The 16,191-nt window shown below is 35.7% G+C and overlaps 1 long non-coding RNA gene across 1 annotated transcript; it reads right to left on the bottom strand.

Annotated features, from left to right (window-relative positions):
* Positions 1-3,622: 3,622 nt before the first annotated feature.
* Positions 3,623-9,741, bottom strand: LOC122231002. The gene is made up of 2 exons (XR_006208095.1): positions 9,590-9,741; positions 3,623-4,186 (listed from the first exon to the last, which is right to left on the bottom strand). It is a non-coding gene; the product is annotated as an uncharacterized LOC122231002 (long non-coding RNA).
* Positions 9,742-16,191: the final 6,450 nt, after the last annotated feature.

Genomic DNA, 16,191 nt, shown 5'->3' with positions numbered 1-16,191 from the left:
ACCTAAACAGTTCTAACCCAGACTTCAACAAACTAGAGTCCTAAATAGCATGAGGTAAATTTCCCATTCAAAGATTCTTCTCAGTACAGAAATCTTAACATAATAATGCCCTTAAAGGAAGCATCTTTAAATATTTTCTTTATAATGATGATTTTTTAAAAATCCAGAACTGGTGCTTGACAGGGTATGGTGCCATCTGGGCCAGACAGACATGACCAGGAGGTTAGACATCCACATAGAATTGGATTTTAAGAGAAGATTCAAGTTACATGTATTAAGAGAGAGGGTGATGACACATAGGTGTCACCTCAGCGGTGGTTGCTCTCCGACAATAGATTGCGACACTGATGCATTGGGCAACACGAATGTTTCTGGGTAAGTAGCAGTTAGATGTTTTAGGATGTGAATGTGGCACAAGGATTTATAGTGCGTCCTTTTATTTCAGGAAATTTCTGAGGCACAGAAATTTATCTTCAACTTACCTGAATTAAGAACTGAGATTCCCAGCATGAACGCTAGCAAGAATTTCTGAGTTCATGGCTCTACACTGTGCAACTTCAATAAGAACTACTAGGTATTTTTATATATTTACTCTTCATTCAATAATGGTCCTCTGTACAAAGCCAAACTAAAGAGTATACAGGTAAGTTGAAAATTTTTAATATAAGTACACTCTGACATACTGAAATGATGGGTGTAAATAATCAAGACAAAATTAATAGTAATGCAGATTTCAATTGTAATTAAAACAAATTCGGGGGAAGTACAGAATGGGGAAGGCAAAATCTAACAAAAATATCTGGAAATATTTTCATGTCTATATGAGCTTAATATCATTTGATGTCTCAAATTCTAATACAATGAATAATAACCAATTAAAAGAACTATGGCTTTTAGATCAAGTGAAGCAATATTCCACTATGTTTTACATACCTAGTGTTTAATTCTGGACATCTTTGTTACAAAGAACATTGGCAATTATTATATGTTGAAGAGAGCAATCAGTTTAATTCAGTTTATCACACATCAGCACGTTGATAATTTGCAAAACACTTTGCTAGATGTTATAGAGGGTCTAGAAAGCATTATAGGAAATTCAACCTGTAGAAGTGCGACTATACTTACCCAGAAAAAAGAAGATTTTGTATGAAGTGGAGTCAGGTTTGAAGGAATATATTACATTTCCTTTGAATGTATAAAGGACCTAGTGCCCAGGGCAATGACACTCATTAAAAGTAACTTCATAAAAAAAGAAACTGAATGGAGTATCTTATGAGGTAGTAATTTTCCTATTAATCTACATGTTCAAATAGAAGACTGGTGATAATATTTAGGTACCTTAAAGCAAAGATGGGGCTGCATGTTATGTTTGGTGGAAAACTGCAATTCAAAATTTTGTTTCTTCCCAGCTCTTATGGCATGTGCAGAAACAGAACCTAAGTATTCTGTCTTTTATTCTTTCAATATACTCTGACTTATCTGGGTGATACTTACCAGCCTGCCTCATCTCCTTCAGCAAGTAGATAATGCATGAGAGCCACTTCATATAAAAAAAAAATGTATATAGGCTGTGAAATGTTGCTCTAAGTATAATGTTTCTTGGAGAATAGCAATACAATGGCTTACCTCTTCCAGAAGGATGGAAAATGATATATCTAATGTGAAGGACCATAAGGAATTTGGAAAAGAGGATGTTATTTGAAACCTAACTAAAACAAACATTATTTTATTTACCATTGTGAAAACAATGCTTATGGCGATACTGTTTCTGATGTCTTTAGACATCATAATTAGATTGTACCTATATGTTCTTCTTTTACTTATATTGTACTATAAACATTATTTCTTTTTTTGTTCCTACTGTGCTGGGAGGACAATTTGGGATGAGAATTTAATAAAATGTGTCCTATTTGCTTCTCTATCGGCTTTGAGAACAATGTAGGATATAAAAACATGAGCAACTTCTGATATACTTGTTTCATTTTGAATAATATGAAGGCTTAATAGGTGCTTGATAAGATTCTGAATATATCATATAAATTTTCTCATTTAAGGAAGTTTCAATTACATAATAGGATAGCACTTTAATCAATATCAAAAGAAAAGCTCATTTTCACCTAATGAACATACCAAGCTCATTGGCCATCATTTACACTCCTAGCAATGTGCAAGGTAATATAGTGTCTCAAAATAAATTTAAGAATGTTCTTGACACAAGTAATTTAATATTTTCCCAAGAGATGGAGGTTATATCCACAAAAATCATGTTAGCCTTAAGGTATCCTTGAAAGTGACCAAGGTAAAGCAATCTTTCACTAACTTTCATATAATTACAAAAGACAGGTTTTTTTAAACAAATATCTGGATGATAAAAATAATTTTGAATGTGAAACATTTCAACTGTGCTTGAACACTGCATATTCCTTATATACTAGTTTCTCTACGTTAGTAGATGTTTTATATGACAGTTTAGCTGACCTATGATGTCTTTGCCAAGGAAAGATGTCCTGGTAACTATTTTGTTCTAGTACAGAGATGTGAAAATGGCTGCAAAAGAATTCCAAGCAGTTCAGACCTAAGGATATTGGTAACAAAACACTGAAAACATGCTCGTGTAGCAGAAGCAGTTTGAAAGTTCTTTGTCCTTGCCCATTATCCAGCACTTAGAGTATAATCAGTTTTATAAATGGAAATGATGTACTATAGGTGGCATACTGCTATTTGAAAGAGTTCTCAAGGAGTTTTTCTTTACTTCTAAACTAATTCCACATAAGTCAAGGGCTTGAGTCACTGATTATAAAGTGGAAAACTATAGAAATCCTAGCTTAAAGAAAATAAAGATGATCAATTTGTAGTTGGTGTAAGTCTTTGTATATGTAATATTTAAAGTCATCCTCAAAAAGTATTTTAGAAAATGAAGACTAAAGTTGGCTAATCTATTTTGCTCTAGAATTCATTCTAAAATGGGTAAAAAACATGAAAAAAGAAATAAACTGTTGGGAATCAGCTAAATTGTATCTCAGTGAAGGCAGTTTTCATTAGCAACTTTGAATGCTGACCACATATGTATTTTGGGAAATAATTCACACTGAGTAAACATATGTCCTCAAGTCGCATTGTGTATATTTTCATTCTTTCTATGAGTGGTTAGTTACACATAAAAAATTGACATACACAAACTTTATTAGTAAGATAATTATAGCATTTTGTCCAACAACATGACTTAAGTGAAGCAGGTCAGAAAAGAAAACAGAAATATACTAATGATTTACATGTAGTAGAAAGAATGCTCAATCTTGGTCAAATTTTTAACTATTCAAGTAGGTTAAATATTTTGGATATTATTACCTTTGTCTGTAAAGTATAGAAAATAATATGTACACTACATAACTCAATGTCATTGCATGTTAAAAAAAGTGATTATAAAATAAAGTTGTTAGAAACTGTAGGAAATATAACTAAGTGATTAATCAATGAACAGAGAGAGGTTGAAAAGGTTAGTCTACTTGAAGTTTGTAAATGTGCAGGTATCTTAGTTCTATTTGAAGAGTATGTGCTTCTTACAGGAGTCAGGTTCTGAAGGAGCAAAATCCCACTCTCAGCAGCCTTGGATAGTGAGGGGTGAGCAAGCGATCTCAGTTTATTGACTCATAATCTTTCTTGAGACTTTGAATCTGGAACAAGAGGCCCCTGGAAAAGTATAGACTGCAATTTGTTTTCCCAGCCTCTGTGTCTGGCAGCGGTGGTGGGAACATTGAATGTTTCAGGAAAAGAGGCAGGGATGGGAGAGTGAGGGCAGATACGTCAGAGATGTAGGTTCTCTGTGATGTTCTTGGGGTGTGGGCCTATCTCTGGTTCCCACAACCTGGTGTCCCCTGGCTTTAGCTCATCTTCTGATCAAGTTCTCCAATCTCCTGGTGGTTTCCAAGTCCTAACATTCTTCCAAAATGCATTATTTACTGCATGAGAGAGTCAAAGATGATTTTTGCTGCTTGCAATAAAAAACCCGATTACTATGCAGTGAATTCATCAAAAGTGTGTGTTGGTACGTAGCATGGCTGTAGTAATTTGATTGGTGCTCTCTTTTGAGGATTTAAAATACGATTATTGATTTCATGAGTTCTTCTTCATTCCTAGAAAATACTCCTTTCTTTTTTTTTGAAGTTTTTATTTAAATTCCAATTAGCTAAAATAATAATAATAAATTCCAGTTAGTTAACATACAGTGTAATCTTAGTTTCAGGTATACAATATAGTGATTTGACACTTCCATACAATACCCTGTGGTCATCACAAGTGCACTTCTTAATCCCCATCATCTATTTACCCCACTTCTCCCCCCCCCCATCAATTTGCTCTCTATAGTTGAGTCTGTTTCTTGGTTTGTTTGTTTTATTTCTTAAATTCCACATATGGAAAATACTCCTTTCTTTCTAGCTCTCTGATCTTATATTTATTTATTTTTAAAGTTTATTTATTTTTTTAAATGTTTATCTATGTTTGAGAGACAGGGCAAGCAGGGGAGGGGCAGAGAAAGAGGGGGAAAGAGGATCTGAAGTGGGCTGTGTGCCGACAGCAAGACAGCTGGGTGTGGGTCTCAAACTCACAAACCTCAAGATCATGACTTGAGCCGAAGTCAGATGCTCAACCACTGACCCACCCAGGCACTCCTAAAGTTTATTTATTTACTTTGAGAGAGGGAGTACATTCACGAGTGGGACAGAGGCAGAAAGAGAGGAATAGAGAGAATCCCAAGCAGGCTCCACTCAGTGTGGAGCCCAACAAGAGGCTCGACCTCACAACAGTGAGATCGTGACCTCAGCCGATATCAAGTGTTGGATGCTTAGCTGACCGAGCCACCAGGCATCCCACTCTGATCTTTTAGATATCCTAATATGATAATACTGTACTGTGGTGGTCTGAGATCTCTTCTATGATGCCTTACCTGAAACTGCCATATTCAAGACATTCCATATTTCCTTTTATAGCCCAAATCCCTATCAGAACTTATATTATGGTAATTACTGTCCTAAAAAGAGCTAGCTAGAAGTGGTATACACCAAAATAAGAGGGTTGATGTATTAGTAGTAATGTGTATTTTAGTGTCTACAGTTGTTCTACTTCTCACTGCAATACAGTGCTTCTACCCTTCACTTGTGTAATGGAATTGATGGTATATTTCTGAGGACTGATTTATTTGGCCCAGTTTATATGAATTGATTCATTTTGGAACATTTTACAGAATGGTTGGTATCAAAATAATGCTGTATACAGAGCACATAAACACATTATTGAATGAAGAATGAACTGAAAGATCATAAGTTCTCAAAGATGATGCTCACAGCAAGAGGATTAAATTGCATAAAAATCAAGTCACTACTCTGAAATACATGGTGTAATAAAAGCTTGAAAGAAAAATGTGAGATGAACTCAATTTCTCAGCCATTGCCATGAGTGTAGATGCGCATCCTGCTGTTATGTGAACAATTACAATGCCTGGAGGGAACTGAATGAATGCTGGCACCTATTGGTAGACAGAATAAAAACCCAAGCTTCTTCTCCTATCACGAGGCTCACATGCCATATGCTACAAGCTAATGCATTAAGTTGGCATAATGAGGAAGATAACATTTTGCCATTGCTTGCTTACACTGCTAAAACTGGAACACCATTATATAAGTTGCCTGTAATTCACTGCATTTCCTTTGTCATGAAATTCTTAGAAATTTGGAGGAACACAAGTCATGTAGAAAATATACCAGTCAATTCACTTGGTTAAGAACGTAAGGTACTTCGAACTTTGGCCTACATATTATTCTTGCCATTTTCTTGGAATCTTCCAAGCTACATGCTGTACATTGACCACTGATATCTATATCTATCTATATCTATATCTATATCTATATCTATATCTATCTATCTATATATATATATATATATATATTCCCTATGTATCTTTTTTTATATAAAGTAGAAGAATGCATAGAAAATGTGCAGAAATGATATGGAGAATCTTATTTTCACTTAGTGGATTATTCTTATAAATATAAGTTAATCATATAATTTCAACATCAATGTTAACTTTATGGCTATATTCTCAGTATAAGAGAGGTGTAAAATGTCTGGGGGTAGTTTAAGTTTTGAAGCAAGGGGTCAGTGAATGCTTGACTACTGACTGGCAATTGATACATAAAATGCTTGAAACTTAGAAGTTTGTGTAACCAAATATCATTATTTCTGACAAATCAAAATGAGGATATATGGAGGGAAAATGAACATTTACCTCAAATAAAGAGGAAACAAATTTAGTCCTTCTTTCCAATTATTTCTGACAGAAACTACATGGATATCTCTGAAAAAATAAACAAAAAGGGTAGGGTGGGATGAAGCTACCAAGAGCGAAAAAGAATAATGTGCATGTGATTATTATATCCCTAGAGCTCTCATCAAATCAGCCAGTCAACAAAGTGTTTTGCATTTGACCATGCACTGTGGGATATTCAAGAAAGTATAAGACACATTTTTTTCTTTGTAAGAAGTTTAAATTTCAAATAGGGTGCCAACACATACAGAGTTAAAATAGTAAAAATAAAACCTCAATAGAGAAAAATGATATGTAACATAAACGGAATACACCAAACTAGTGTGAAATTTCCAAAAAGTTGGAAGGCTTAGTGCCGAAGATTGGAGTTTATTGTCTCATGAAGGGTGTGGAGGATATAGATAGGTAAGAAAAGGTATTAGAGAATGCCATGGAAAGGCAGGCCAGAATGAGCAAACCCATTCCAGTATCAAGGAGCATGCTTTGTCTTCAAGAGAAAGGAGTTGTACTGCTCAATGAAATGTCACAGGATAATTTGATATATATTTGGTTAGGAAGGAGCAGATAGCTCATGGAAAATAATGAAAAAGAGCAGATATGTGGACTTGATCTGCTGGATAATAAGGAAATACAGAAGAAAACACAATTTCATTCAAAACCAATACATATTAATGTAATTCCCAGCTACTCCCTGGCCAATGTTCAGGATGTTATCTAGCCAAAATAATTTCCCCTGCATAAAGCAGTTTCAGAGGAAGGAGAGGACTCCAGGAGTTCTATCATCTAGGATAGCCTAACTATTATTAATGTTGTTTAATGGTTAGGTATTCTAGGTGCATCAGCTAGTATCAGTGTGTGGTTTCTTCATCTTTAAAACGTTTTCTGCCTTGCTTAAAAGGTTATTTTTAGACATCAAAAAAGTGAAAAATAAAATATGGTATTTCTGGGTAAGATGAAGCTGTACATTGACACTTTTAAACTTTGATTTCTCTGATACCCTACCTCCTACACCAAAATGTGTAGCAACAGTAGAAAAATCCATGAAGAGAGATTTTTAAAAGCCCAACAAAATAAGCTTTCCCAAGTATCAGATACAGAATATAAATGTAAAGCAATGAGTAGAAGTAAAGCCACATACTTCTTGGGTTTGGGATATCAGTGTAAGCTGGGAAAGCCTAAATTTCAGTCTAAGTAATAAAAATGGAAACTGCACCATATAAGATGGGGGGAAGGGAGGTGCAGAGATAGGCTCACCTCTTAAAACCAGAGCTGAGGAGGATGTCTACTGATAGTGAAAGGAGCTAAAATAAGTTAATGCCAAATAGGACCTACAATTTTGCTTTATCAGAAATGATGAATCTGACAAGTAGATGGACAAAAACCCAACTTAAGACCAGAAACTAAAACAGTCCACTCTGGAATGGCATTTGAATTTACTATATCCCCAGTGTCATTATAGGATAGGAGCTCCAAGCTGACATTTTAAGAATGGGCTCAGTGACAGCTCAGAGCCTGGAGCCTGCTTCAGATTCTGTCTCCCTCTCTCTCTGCCCCTCCCCTGCTCACATTCTGTCTCTCTCTCTCTCTCAAAAATAAAATTAAAACACTTTAAAAATTTTTTTAAATTAAGAATGGGCTCAGGATTATGGGCCTTATAGGTTAATTGGAGGCATTTAAATACAGTATTCAAGATGGCTTATTCTAAAGAGATAAAGATAGGGAAAGAAATACTGCTCTAATCACTGTCACATACATACCACACAAGATGAACCTGAAAAATCAAAATGTTAACAAACACAAAAAATGAAAAGCTAGCAAATTAAATGAATTTACACTACATTAAATAAAAATAATATGATAATATGTAAAAACTTTTACATTCTTATATTTAGTATCATTCAAGAGCTAAATGAGAGAATAAGATTCAATAATTTATTTCTGCAAAAACAGTGCAGAAATGAGGTAATATCAGACAACTGTAAAAAAGCCCATTGGGAATATTTGAAAAAAATATGAATATTGTAAACAAAAACTCAGGATAAATTCCAGAATGCCTAGAGTTGTGGTCCACTATGCTAATTGGACCTGAAGGTTGAGACAAGTATTTTGAATGCTTTGGAAGGATGCAGATATGCCAAGAGGTGAGAGATTAAGCCTTCAAAAATTTGGAGGTTGCCATATCAGTGAAGGGTTTCAGTAATCATTGGTCTGCCAGTGATATCCTTGCAAGGATATCCTTGTAAGTCAGTGGTTCTTAAACTTGATTGTTCATTAATATCATCCTCAAAATTTCTGATTAGTTGGTCTGAGTTGGAGCTCAAGAATTTATATTTCCAAAGACATCCCTGGTAATGCAAAGTCATGTCATCTGCAGCCGGAAGCAAAACACTATTTAAGAAGCAGACTTTGTAATCTATTGGGCACCAGCTGAGGTTAGGTGCCTGACCATGTGACATCAATGAATGTTTATTATCACACACAGAGACTCATAATGTCAGGTGCGTACAGAAGCAATTCATCACTTGGTGGAAACGATATACTTAGGATAGAGTCCTTGAAGTTCCAGAGGACATAAGTAAGGCACATAAATAGGAAGCCCAAACTCTCATGTTCTCTACCTCTCTCTCGCTGCTACCTCTCCTTCAATTTTACACCTATAGTCTCCTAGAGGGATCCCTAAGGGTCACTGACAAAGGTGGACACTATTCAGCTGTAATTTACAGGTAAGAGGAAAATTGACTACTTCCAAACCACAATCCCTTTTCAGGGCTGGCCCTGAAGATAGTGAGCAGGAAGAAATATTCTCCCAGTGGGAAGAACGGTACACCGTGCACACTGGACATTTTGGGGGGAAATGGCCTTCAGTACCAATGTACGCTAACTCCCAGGCAGGCATGGATGGCCTACCGTTTTGCTCAAGATATTTGAAGGACCAAGTTGGGAAAATTAGAGTCAAGGGAAAGTGACAATGAGTTGGACAGGATATTTCTAATCTCTGTCTACCAGTCTCTCTCTTCATAACCTCCTATGCTTGCACAGTGGGTCCAAGAAGAGATTGCACATGGTAGCAGGGTTATAAACTATATACAGGTTCAAGGACATATGTTCATTATCACCACCTATAAACCTGCCAGCAGAAGAAAACAACTCTGAGCCCTTTATCTTAGCACCATTCCTCAAAGAGACTTCTGGTGCCAGGTTGAATATATTGGACTCTTTCTACCCTGGAATGTGTAGCAATTCATTCTTACTGGAATTGACACCTACCTCAGATAGAAGTTTGTCTTCCTTGTCTGCTGCAGGGCCTCTGAGAACATTATCATCTTAGGACTAAGAGAAACTCTGACTTATTGGCATGGGATCCTGCACTGCATTGCCTTATACCAAGATGTCAATTTCATGGCACAAGAGGTTGAACAATGAGCTCCTAGTCGTAGAACCCACTGCTTCCACAATATGTTATGTCACAAAGACATAACTTGACTAATAGAATAATGGAATGGACATTAAAGTCACCACTATGAAATAGCTCAGATTAATATATCTTATGAACCTGAGTTGCAATTTCCCAGTATTTTCTTTGAACCACCAGCTTACATATGGTGATAGGTCCTCAGAAGCTTGAATGCTTGGGTCTAGGAACAATGAGTGGGAGTAGGATTGGCCCCTCTAAACATTACTCCAAAAGAACTACTTGAGAAACAAAAGGGCAAGAATAATGAAGATTTTTGAAGATTTTGAAGAACAAATTTGGGAAGACTCACTCTACCACATATCAAGGCGGTGTATCATCAGTACAGATTGACAAAATAGAATGGCATGTTGGCAACATGGGAAATGACAGATTTGACTTTACAAAGCAGTAAAGAATAAACTTTCTACATAGTAGAACTAGGATGATTGGTCGTTCACATGGAATATATAAATTTGGATTCTTCCCTCCTATCATATGACAAAAATCCCCACTCCAAGCAGACTGAAATTTAAGTCAGAAAAGCAAAATGTTCAAATTTTAAAAGAAAATATGACTTTTTCAGATTCCATATACAAGCAACATAATACAGTATTAGTCTTTCTCTGTCTGACTTACTTCACTTAGAAATTAACTTATTCATTCATAAGTTTTTAAAGAGAAGATATGACCACAGGATAGGGAAAGGTATCCTAAAGAAGAAACAAAGAGCACAAAATGCACAGGAAAATAATTATAAATGTGACCACAATTAATTTACTTTTCGTCTAGATAGAGATATCAAAAACAAAGTGACAAGAAAAGCTGTAATCTGAAAGAAATACTTATAAACATATATAAAAAAAATTGCTTGTTGTTAGGAACAATTCACACAGAAGGAAATCTGAATGAGCAGTCAACACAAACAAATCTAACACCACTAGTGTCCACAGAAATGAAAATTAAAACACAATTAGATGTCATCCTCTCTATTATTATATGGGAAAGAACTTCCAAATACTTGACAATGCCAAGAAATATCAAACATGTGGAAAAATAAAATTAGGAATTGTCTCATACTCCTAATGGAAGTGTAAAATAACAGCATCATTTGAAAGTAATTTGGCAATATCTAGAAAAGCTTAAGAGGCATTGTATCATTTAGCATGATGTTCACATATAAGTAACTGTAAACCAGATTACAGTGGTTCAATCAAGCAAAAGGTTTGTCTCAGACATTAAAATAAAAATTATCTGGACAGACATCCAGGGCTGGAGCAGAGGCTAACAATGCCCTCAAGAAACCAGACCTATTTTGTCACTCTGCTTTCCTTAATGTGTGGCTGCTGCAGCTCCAGAATCGCCACAGTCCCAGGCAAGAGAAAGGTTAGAGATGACTCAATTGAGTCATCACTGCTAATTTATGCTTATATTGCAATGGCCAGAACTAGCTCATAACTTAGCTACCTCTAGCTGCAAAAGACAGGGGGATCCAGAATACTTTGTTTTTCAAACTCTAAAGTAAATTTTCAAACTCTAAAGTAAAGGTAGCCAAATGTAATACACACACACACACACACACACACACACACACACACGATGTAATACACACACACACACACACACACACACACGATGTAGGATATAGGAGATATACATTTAGAGAGACGATATCCTAGTGTGTTGCTACTCAATGTGTTCTGTTCTGTTCTCCATGAACAAGCAGCAGAGACATCACTTAGGCATTTGTTAGAAACTTATCATCTCAGGCTCCATCCCAGATCTATTGAATCAGTATGTGCATTTTAACAGGAGTCCCAGGTGGATCCACATGCAAATTAACACTTGAGAAGCACCACTCTAGAGAAAGCCCTGGACGTGTAACTGTATACTGCGTCTTCCAGGGGAAAGTGGAAATAAGTTAAATGGCCATCCATAACAGAACATTGGACATATTCGGAATTCAGAAGATTGCAACAAATATCGAACATAAATGTATTTATTCAATAGAATCATTTACAGGGCAGTTGAAATGAATAACTAGATGGACTGGTATTAATCTGGACAAATACCAAAAGTATAATATTGAGTTTAAAAGACAGGATACAAAACTAAATCAATGGCATGATACAATTTGTGTATCTTTTTAAAGTACAAAACAATATTTCATATGGATGCATACATACTTATTGAAAATATTTTAAAATGCATGGATGAAATTTGCTTTGCAACTTCATAATGCTGATTAACTTGAGGTAAAAATGGAAGAAAATGTGATTGAAAAAGGGTACAAAGTGGGTTGAATTGAGTCTCTTGTATTTTATTTCTTAAAAAACCTGAAGCAACTCTGGCAAAATGTTAAGAAACGTATGTATATGTTTGCACTGGTGTCTGCAGAATTATTCTCTAAACTTTTTTATATACTTAAAATATTTCATAAAGTGTTTTTAAGGATAAAATGAATCCAGATAATTTTTTGAAAGGATAGTAATGGTGTAACTCTTTTCACACTGGCAATTTGTTCTGAAATGATTTAGCAATAGCTGGGTTAAATGAATACATTATTTATGAAGATTAAGTAAGTAAGCATTAGAGCAACATTTGTAACTGATTTTTATGATAGTGAGTCCAGAATATTTCAATGAATTTGCAGCTCTCTCCCGGTAATAACACAGTTAGGGAACTCAAGAATATATCTAAATACATGCACACATATTTATAATAAGCATGCTTCGAAACTGCTAAAGATGAATAGAAAAAAATGTAGTGAAGCTGAATATTATGCCTGTTTTTGAAAGGAATCTGAATACTCTTAGAACCTATATGCCATTCTTCCAGCCTCTTGTAGTCTCCTCTCCACCGAGTGCTTTGACTTTGACAGTGATGTTTATTATATGCTTGCTCCTGTTCAAAACAGTATATCTGTTTTGTATATTGAAAAATTTACATCCTGGTTCTTGTCATTAGGTTTCCTTCATTTTTAGTACACAACTTTCTCTGTGTTTTTAGTGTTTAACGTTAACTCTAGAAATAGCATATTGTTTCACACTGTAGAAAACAATTGCTTAGCATAGAACACTCCCAGATAGAAATAAGCCTTGTTAGTAAAAGGATTGTTCACCTAGTTTCTGCCATATACACCACTTTCATGTTTGTTAGCCATAAGACAAGTAAAATAACAGGAACAACATTTAGTGACATGCCATGAAGACATGAAGACACATGATTGAAAGTGGCACAAGCAGAGTTTGAAGTAATCCCATGCGATTTCCACGCTCTTCTCTTTGAACATTTCTCTATCTGCACAATATACAGAAATTAAAGCTCAGAGACTTGTAGCTTCCTATTAAAATATGAGATTTTTAGTTTATTCTCACGTTGGCCTCATGTACTTACCATTCCTTGTCTTCTCCCCATAATAGATGTCAAGATAGTTTATCAGAAGAAGCTGATCCGTGGCTCCTTGGTCATCTTCACCTGCATACACAAGTGCCTGAAGCTGGAGCATCCAGAGAGTAATTAGACAGAGAAATCTGGCAAACTTTTACACTGGTGAACCAAGAAGGAAAAAGCTAAATTGTCATTAGTTGCACATAATATATTTCTATTCCTGGTAAATGCAAAAGGACCACTTAAAAACTAATAAGCCTAATGAGTATTCAGTAAAATAGTCAGATACAAGGAAACATACCAAAATAATAGCTTTCTCAAATGCCAGCAATAATCAGTTAGGAACTCAAGCGCACACACACACACACACACACACACACCACATACACACAATTTAAAGGAGAAAAAAACTCCTACTGGGTACTTAGGAATGAACTTCAGAAATTAGAGAAAGGTGCAACTGAACAAAGTAACAAATAGTAAAGAAGTATTAATTTTAAAGTCTTAATAAAAGGTACCATATTCCTGGAATAGAAGAATCAATAATACAAATATATCAGTTATCCCAAAATAAACATGATATTTCAATGTAATCTCCTTCCAAACGGTAATAAGAAGTATATATACAAGTGCTGACATGGAAATACACTCCATGCATATTATTAGTTGAGAAAAAGCAAGATGTAGAATAATATCTGATCCTGTATCAGTCAACTGAAGTTGTATATACATAGAATACATAGAATCTGCATGCATTTTTCTTCCTTTCTCTGTGTGTGCATTTACACAGGAATGGAATAATCCACACCAAACTCTTAATATTGGTGATTGCTGAGAAACAGGAGTCAGAAAACTTTTTATATATTATGTTCTTCTGTTTTTCGTGAAATTTGTATGATGATCATACTATATTTGAAAAAAGAGAATAAATCAACAAAGAAGCCCAAAGAAAATATGTCATATTGGGGGGCACAAAATAATCATTTCTAGGAACCTCTGGTTACTTACAAATCTGTTTCAAGAAAGGCAGTAAGGTATGCTGAAATGACTCCCTCAATGATGTCAACATCTGGGTCCCTGAAACCTGTGAACAGATTACCTGATATAGTAAAAGGGACATGCAAGTGTGATTAATTTTAGGATTTGGAGATGGGGGGGGGTAATTCTTAATTATCCAGATGGGCCCAGTGTAATCACAAGGGTCCATACAAGAAGGAGGCAGAGGAAGATTTGGCTACAGAGAGAAGGGGACGTGGAGACAGAAGCAGACATTAGGTGAGGCAGCCACGAGCCAGAGAATGTCAGCAACCTCTAAAAACTGGCAGAACCCAGGACAGGATTTCTCCTTAAGGCGCCAGAAGGAATAAGCACTGTCAATATCTTGATTTTAGCCCTATGAGAATGATTTTGAACTTCTAGCCTCAAGAACTGAAAGGGAATATATTTGTATTGTTTTAAGCCACTAAGCATGTGGTAATTTGCTACAGCAGCGATAAGAAAAGGATGGGAGAGAAAAAATGCACAGAGTCAAATTTGGTCCATAGTTATAGTAACCAGGTAAACTGCATAGCCAAAAACCTATAAGTTGATGAAACTGTAAGTTGATGAAACTGATGAAACTTGCTTGCAGTGCCAAGCAAGAAAGAAAAGAGAATGAGAGTGAGAATCACCACGGTATGGGTAGAGCCAGTGTTTAAATCACAAGTAGAAAATTTAAATAAAAGTCTGGGATAAGACTGAGTCAAAAGTGAAAGACCAAGATGGTTATCAGGTCAGTCAGTCAGTGGATTCACAAACAGGTATTGGGTGTGTCTTATGCATAAGCTTCAGATGGAAATGTAGTGAGAAATGTACTGTGTCTTTCAGAGTTTGCAGTTAGGGAAAGACAAACCACTGACTGATTTTAGACTGTTGTGTGATCTGATCACTCGCTTTGTAGTATGATTACTCTCTCACCATTGAGGGAGATGGGATTGAAAAGACAACAGTAACCGCAGAAGAACAGAAGCTTATGCCCCATGTGGAAGCTACAAGAAAAGCCTAGATCAGAAGTGGGAAAAGTTAGTGTCAGAGCAGCCATAGGAGTTAAAGGTCAAAGGAACGAACTGTACCGTCACAGCTTCTCGGGACCTCAGAGGCCTCTCTCGATATGACTTGAGGCTTGTGCTGGGAGAGGGGGCCTGGCGTTGCAGGTGTCCCCAAAAGAATGACACTTCTTTTCTGCTAAATAGAGCATTATACCGTATGAGAAAGAAAAACAAAACCAAAATATCACATTGAACACATCAATGTCAAACTAAAATTCTCTGCCAAGCTAATGCCAGTTTGCTGCTGATCATTCCTGTAACAGTGTCATTGATCAACTATGACCCTCAAAATGGAAGCATGAAGAAAAATGTACACACACATGCACACACAAATATGCATGTTTGTTTTGTGCAATATTAGGTATTCTATTAAGGTTTTAGAAAAAATAATCTACTTATTCAATGTCCACATTTGTTTTCATCCCGTAGTATTGGTTTTAACATATAAACTTTTGTGATGAGGGTGCTGTGGTCTTGTTAATCTGTTCCAAAGCCATTTTCAGTGTCAGGCACACATTATACACTAATTGGATTCCTGATGCATCTTTAAAAACTAATTTCAAAACACTAAGTAATCAGAGGCTTTGTCTTCAATACAAGACATTGCATCAGCAAAAAGTGTTTATTACTCAGCCACCTGTGTTCCTCACAAAGCAATTTAAGCAGACACAGTCCCTGCCCTGAGGAACTGTCTAATGCCAATGCCATTTTAACATTCAAAGACATCAGACAACTACGAGCTACAAACGTTATTAAAATATAAAAGAACCCACTTCATAATGTTATTTGAATCAAAGAATGAGCTAGTATTTTATTTGGGGGAAATGACATGAGAACTTGCTAAATACTCAATAAATATTTGTTGAATTAAATAGTGCATACAACAATCTTATTTAGAGTCAAGTGATGGAAAAAAATTAAAATGCAAATACGGTTTCTTG

The sequence above is a fragment of the Panthera tigris genome, chromosome A1 (genome assembly GCF_018350195.1).
Source record: "Panthera tigris isolate Pti1 chromosome A1, P.tigris_Pti1_mat1.1, whole genome shotgun sequence".
Classification (NCBI taxonomy): Eukaryota; Metazoa; Chordata; class Mammalia; order Carnivora; family Felidae; genus Panthera; species Panthera tigris.
The sequence above is the reverse complement of the archived record's forward strand: the minus strand, read 5'-3'. Positions and strand labels throughout refer to the sequence as shown.